This window comes from Lactuca serriola, chromosome 7, assembly GCF_051521515.1.
Source record: "Lactuca serriola cultivar US96UC23 chromosome 7, Lser_US96UC23_V15, whole genome shotgun sequence".
Taxonomy (NCBI): Eukaryota; Viridiplantae; Streptophyta; class Magnoliopsida; order Asterales; family Asteraceae; genus Lactuca; species Lactuca serriola.
This window is the reverse complement of record NC_136414.1, coordinates 83,902,123-83,909,881: the sequence shown is the minus strand read 5'-3', so window position 1 is coordinate 83,909,881 and position 7,759 is coordinate 83,902,123.

Below are 7,759 nucleotides of genomic sequence, written 5' to 3'. Positions count from 1 at the left end.
AAATCGCAGTTGAATAACAATGACTGCGGTTCACCAAAATCATTGGCAAAAACGGCTTTCAAAGAAGAAATTAGATCTCGAGGCACAAACAGACAAAGTTTTTAGAAAAATAAGAGACATGTCAGGATTCCAAAATCTAAGAGTCTAGAAAAGTTTGTTTTCTCAAACTATATTTCAAAAAACTCTTCTTTCATGAAAACAAGCAAAAAGGAAAGTCCTGTTTCAAAAGTCATTCCTACTACTTCTGACACAACCCAAAAAGTGTCAAGTCTTTTAGAAACTATGTTTTTCAGGTCTATTCCTCAAATGACCCTAATTGGAAAGGAATTTTACCCACTCCAACACTTGTAAAATCACGTCAAACTTTCAACAAATGGAAGGGTATCTTACCAAATCCACCTAAAGGGACTCAAAGATTTACACATGCTAAACCTTGTTCAAAACAAACTTTTCAGAAACCAAACAACACGCATGTCAAAAGTTACCCACCTCAGACCGGTACCAAGTCCAATTCATTTTATAAACCGCTGACCAAGCAAAGTGTCAGATTCAATGACAAAATCTCTTTTTGTAAATGTCAGTGTAGTTGTCAAAAGGTTTTATCTCATGTGAAATCGAATCAAAGTCAGAAACCTCGTATTTTTTCAAAAACTCACAACAACCCAAATCTGAACAAACACCCTGGACTAGGTCTAAAAGTTGACAAGAGACCTGTCCATGCAACCTTGGACTATGCATCATTCAGAAATACATCAATTGTCCCTGGCTCCAAACTTGTTTGGATGCCTAAACTAACTGTGTAATTCTCAGGCTTTGTGCAAGGAGGAACAAGAAGAAGAATGGTTAATTGACAGTGCCTGCTCCTTGCACATGACCGAAAGGTTAGAGTACCTTCGGGATTTCAGGCCTATATGCAATGGTGGAAATGTCACGTTTGGCAACAATGCAAACGGTGTCATCCGAGGTTACGATGTTCTCACTACGGGGAACTTTTCCATTCAGAAGGTTGCTTATGTAGAAAGCCTTAAACACAATCTCATCAGTGTTGGCCAACTATGTAAAGCAGGACATCGTGTTGAATTTGATGATCAGTTTTGTTACGTAATGACAAGTGATAGGAGCTCATGTTTGATCAAATCTTGATCCGAAGGTACCATGTATCCTTTGGATGTGTCTCTAATCATTGGCAGACCGCAGTTGTGTTTCCTGTCCAAAGCTATATCCTAAGTCAGCTGGCTATGGCACCGCAAGCTAGCTCATCTCAACTTCCGGTACATAACCAACCTGGTGACTGGAGAACTAGTCCGCGGTCTCCTTATTCTCAAATTCAGCAACGATACTCTCTGTCCAGCTTGTGAATGCGGCAAACAATCAAAAGCAAGTCACCCTCTGATAATGGACTCTTCTATTTCTGAACCACTGGAGCTGTTACACATGGATCTCTGCGGTCCTTCAACCGTAGTCAGTCTCCACCACAAAAAATATATATTGGTTATTGTTGATGACTATACACGCTTCACATGGGTCTTCTTTCTTAGACTCCAATCAAAGACACTGTAGATCTTCATCAACTTCATCAAAGAAATCGAACTTCAGATCAAGCTTCCAGTTAGACGCATCCGCAGTGATAATGGAACCGAGTTAACTAATCATCTTCTTAACAGTTTCTTGGTTTCCAAAGGCATCTCTCACAACTTCTCAGCACCCTTTACACCGCAACAAAATGGTGTAGTAGAAAGAAGGAACCGCACTCTAGTAGAAGCAGCCAGATCCATGCTTAACTTCGCCCAACTTCCCCTCTACTTCTGGACTGAAGCAGTAGCAACCACATGCTTTGTTCAAAACCGAAGTATTGTGTGCAAACGCCTCAATAAAACACCATATGAGGGTCTTAACATCCGCAAGCCAAATGTTCGCTTCTTTCATATTTTTGGATGTAGATGTTTCGTGATCAACAATAGAGACCAACTCAACAAGTTTGCACCAAAGTCTGACGAAGGCATCTTCCTTGGTTATTCCACTAACAAGGTTGCTTATCGAGTGCTCATCAGACGTACAAGGCTGATCATTGAAAGCTTTGATGTGAAATTTGATGATTCTCACATCCGCGATGCCCCTCCGTCTATAGAAACCACCGCAATCATGGAATGTGACATTCCTGCCTCTTTAGGACCCTTAAATCTAGTTGAAGTCAATTATGGCGATCTTTTCGATCCTGTTGAAACGGCAAAACTATCCGAAGTTCTTGTGTCACCCGCAGCTCAACAACAACATGCTGATGTTTCTGGACCATCTCTATCTGAAGTAGTATCTCTCAATACTTCCACCTCTCCGGTTGAGGGCGAAAGCTCTACTCCGGATCTAGCCACAACCGTTGAGGTTCCAGTACTTGATGTTGTTCAAATTCCTGCCCGCAGAGAATCATTTCCATCAAACGTATATTCGGATTCGGATGATGAACTCATAGAGAATATTGACACTAGAACCGATCCAACGATTGTCACTCTCCCATCTACAGTCCAGGGGGAACCTTCTCAAGTTCCAGAGGAACTCCTGTCCGCAACCCAGGGGGAACCTCTCCCGACTACTCAAGAAAATTCTGCTCCAATAGATCAAGATGATTCAGCAGGATGTTCTCAAATCCAGGGGGAACTGCCATCTCCAACCGCAGATTCCTCTAACATCCAAGATATCCCTTCTACCGCAGCTGTTGATCATCTGCTGCCACGTCTTCATGTATGGACGAAATACCACCCACCAGGTCAAATCATCGGCAACCCGTCCGCAGGTATCCAGACTCAATCTTCCAAGGACTTATCTGATCACTGCCACTATGCAGCATTTATGTCCTCGGTAGAGCCTAGAACGAACAAAGAAACACTGCTTGAACCGGACTGGATAGCCGCAATGCAAGAAGAGCTTGAAGAATTTCAAAGAAACAAAGTATGGCAGCTCGTTCCGAAGCCACGTGGTCACTCCATTGTTGGCACTAGATGGGTGTTCAAAAACAAGTTGGATGAATCTGGTGCGGTAGTCAGAAATAAGGCAATGCTTGTTGCCAAGAGCTATAGTCAACTGGAAGGCATTGACTACGATGAAACGTATGCTCCGGTAGCATGCATGGAAGCCATCTGGATCTTTCTAGCATACGCAGCCCACAAAAACGTCAAGGTACACCAGATGAACGTTAAAAGTGCCTTTCTCAATGGGGAACTAAAAGAAGAGGTTTATCTTCAGCAACCTCCAAGATTTGAAAATGTTGAATTCCCAGACCACTACTACAAGCTTGAAAAAGCAGTCTACGGTTTGAAACAAGCTCCAAGAGCTTGGTATGAGACACTCTCTGAATTCCTCGTCTCATCCGGGTACAAGAGAGGAGTGATTGATCCCATACCATTCAGAAAAGCAAATGGTGACCACCTTATGATGGTACAAATATATGTGGATGATATCATCTTCGGTTTGACTGATCAAGGCATGGTAGATGAATTTGCTAAGCTCATGACCAACAAGTTCAAAATGAGCATGAATAGAGAGATTAACTTCTTTCTAGGTCTTCAAGTGAAACAAGTACCGGAAGGCATATTCATTCATCAAGAGAAATACACCACTGAACTATTGAAGAAATATTCAATGGACATCTGTTCATCTGCTAAGGTCCCCATGACCTTCGGTTATAAGATCACTGCTGATCCCTCAGGCGAATCTGTGGATCACAAGACTTATAGTGGCATCATAGGCTCTTTGATGTACCTCGCCGCAAGCAGACCAGACATTGTTTTTGAAACTAGTGTTTGTGTAAGGTATCAGGCTGACCCAAAAGCATCTCACCTGACTGCAGCTAAACAGATTCTACGGTACTTAAAAGGAAGCAAATCTCTTGGTCTATGGTACCCCGTAGGCAATGACTTCAACCTACAAGCCTTCACAGATGCGGATCATGCCGGACGCAAGGTTGATCAAAAAAGCACTTCAGGTGGATGTCAATTTCTGGGTGAACGTCTCGTCAGCTGGTCTTCAAGGAAACAAAGTTGTGTCTCTCTATCAACTACAGAAGTCGAGTATGTGGCCGCATCCAGCTACTGTTCCCAAGTCCTTTGGATGAAGACACAATTACTAGACTACGGGTACAGAATGTTGCGGATACCAATTTACTGTCACTCTGAAAGTGCCATAGCAATCTCTCATAATCCGATTCAGCACTCAAAGACCAAACATATTGAACTACGGTATCATTTCATCAAAGACCACATATTGAAAGGTAACATTGAACTCATATTTGTCCCTTCTCATGAAGAGATTGCTGATGTGTTCACAAAAGCGCTCGACTCCACAAAACTCAACACTTTCCTGCAAATGCTAGGGATGATGAATCCAGACCCGCAATTCTTTTTGAATTGTTAGCTACCGCAGACCATTCTTGGTCTCCGTTGCGGTTCTAACTGAGAATTACATATGATAGATGGTTTTGGTACCGCAGTCTGGGAACCGCAACCATATGTCATACATATCTCTCATGGGTCCTAATGGTTTATTATTACTAATTTTTGTACAAGTGTTTTCCTCTCAGTTCCTCACTGCAGTCTTTCCTTGGTTCATCCACGAAGACGATTCTCAACCGCAATGCATTTTCATCCGCGATGACGATTCTCAACCGCAATGCGTTTTCATCCGCGATGAAGATTCTCAACCATAATGATGTTTCCATCCGCGACCATCATGATAATTTCCCAACTGTTTCATCAACTCTCGAATCTTTGTGTGCTATTTAATGATCCTTCATTAAATAAAATAAAACATTCTGTTAGAAACTGTCACATTCTCTTTCTGTATAATCCCCGTGTCAGACCTATTTTAGGGATGATGATAAAAAGAACGATTTTCCAATAAACTCATCATTAATTTGTCCTTTCCTCTCCCTACCACGTCCCATCCGTTACAAATTTCTCTCTCATCACCCCCCACGATTACCTGACGTATTGACATGTGTCTGACCTTACATTAAATGCAAACCCCCTTTTAGAAATCTCCCAAAATCTTTTTAAACCCATTTTAATTTTGTGTGGCTGAGATTTAATCAAAAAATCATAGATTCCCCCCCCCCCCCCCCCAAAAAAAAAAAATCCATCGACGTATTACCCTCTTCTACCTTTTACCTAGGGTTAAAACCTTTTCACCCCCTTTATAAACCCTCTTCTTCCCCAATAATCCTTTACGCTTTCTGATTATCGATTATTCTCTCTCGACCTTCAAAACCTCCATAACTCTCAAGAACTCCGTTTTTTCTTCTCTCATAATGGTGAAATCAGGTGCATCTAAGAAGCAATCCAAGGCTTCAGGTTCTGTGAATCCAACTGGTTCCGACTCTCCAACAATAGCTTCAAGCAATTTCAGAGCAATTTTTGAAGATCACCACTCATAAAATGCCCCAACAAAGCATATGATCAAGTTTCTCAAGAACCATATTCTGTTTGGTCCATTCGATGCTTTTACAGACGTCGTTCCAGTTTCAACACTCTTCAAATGTGCTTTTTCTACATATCGTCCATTGGAGAACCCCCAAGAAGTGCATCTCAACCTCATCAATGATTCTTTGGTCATCTTGACCAAAGAGAAATTCTTATCCGCCATTAATCTTCTGATTCACCCCTCCATCAAGATTTTCTCACTATCAGTGTCTGACGTCACAACCGCACTCTACCAGATGGGGTATCAGAAACCAATTCGAGGTATTGGTGAGTTTAAAAAGAACCAACTACCTGCGGTTTGGCAGTTTGTGTGCCACTTCGTCATTCGCTGTCTATCCGGCAGAACCGGAGGCTTCGACAACATGGGATTGAAGCTGCTAGAATTGGTATGGAGCATCTACACATGACACGATGTAACCTATAGGAAGATTCTTTGGGATGATTTCCTCCAATATATCCCTAAAGAGGACCCAAGGGAGAACCCAACCAAGCTCACATTTGCTCGGTTTTGGTCACTATGCATTTAAGACTTGCATGCGGATGCTGACATTGACATGGGCAGTGACATCAACTTATTTGTCACTAAGGATCTAAAAAGGTACAACCCTTCTTCTGACCAAACTTTATCTGGACCGATTCGCAGGCTTCCCACCCATATTCTTACTTTTCTTGGTCTTGAGACTGCTGATGTCTCAGACCACATTGAGGCTACGGAGGGTATTGCCCCATACCCTTCTACCCCGCCTCTTCCATCCGCAGCCATTATCCCTGAGGGTATCACAGTCCCCTCTGCCACTACACTATCCAACCTTTCTCAAAGAAGAAAGAAGTTGGCATCCAAGAAGAAACAAAGCACACCTAAGAAGGATACTCCAAAACGAACCGCACCCTCCAAGAAACTCAAGACAAAACCTCCCCCAACCGTATCTAGCACTGATTCAGATGAGGATAGGCAACCTATCTCTATCCTCAAGAAAAGGAAAACAACCGAAACCTCTAGCCATATGTGTGACCGGACAGATGTTGAAGCCTCTCAAAAGGCTCCGGTAGTCCTTGGGGTGGCCGCACACCCATTCGATACCTCTATCTTTTTCGAGTCAGACACAGAAAGTGAGTCTGATTCTCATCTACGTGGAGACTCCCCCCAGTAAACTCCGAAAAGGATGACACTGGTTCATGCCCTAAGGTCTCCAGGGCTTCCCGACTGCATTTCGTTTCCCCAGAGGAGTTGCGCTCCATCCTTTTTTCTGTTACCCAAACACTATAAACACCTTCCCACCCGCAGGGCACTTCTTTCGCCCATGCCATAACTGGGCCGAGGCCAGACTTGACCACGGGTCAAGGAGACCGAGGAAGCCCAGGAAATCCTACTCTGCTTTCATCTTTCACAGGTAGCTTAGGCACGGTGAGCACAAATGTGCAAGGATCCGTGGACCCGAAGGACACTTCGGTGCGATTTGAAGGATTTAACGGTGATAACTCAAATGACTCCTGGTTACAGTACAATCCAGTAACCAGGTCGGATAAAAAGAAGTATGCTGCATTCAAGAGGGCTTTCCAAGCCCGCAAGGAGCAACAGCTCAAGCAGTAGCAACAAAAAGAACAGGAGATCCAGTCTGTGGCTATGTATTGGGCATATGCCATCAGCAATGCCAATACCGTAGCCACAATTCAAAAGGTTCAAAACTGGATGGATCAGATGGCGGAAACAATGCTGAAAGCTCAAGCTTCAGGTGCAGCCGCAGGTACCTCCAAAGTTCCTCCTACTCCAACTCCTATTCCATCTCCCACTCCTACAGTCAACCCATCACAAGACGAAGGGTCTGCAATCGAACTCAGCTCAGCTCCTACCTTCGGTCTTGATGATGAAAACATCCAAGAGGTCAACAAACCGAACCCTTCAGACGACGACCTGATGATGTTTGAAGAAGAAGAGGAGTCCATTGGTTCTCAGCATTCAACTTCCAAGCCTAAAGAGAAGAAGAAGAAGAAGAAAAATGTTGTCATCCGGAAGGAGTTCATGAGCCTTTAAGCCAAAGTGATAGATGAGACTCATACTACTTATGAGTCCACTATCTCTGTTCTTCAAGCAACCATCAACAGACTGCAGAAATCCCTTACCTCCAACTTCCATGGCCCTGAGATCCTCCAGCTTACCAAAGAAATACACAAGCTGCTCTTTAACTCCTCCACTCCAAACAATTCCCAATTGGCAGAGGCTATCAAAGCTCAGTTTCAAGAAGTCTGTGCCAAGGTGGATGGACTTAAGCAATGGCTAGAGGAAGCACCTC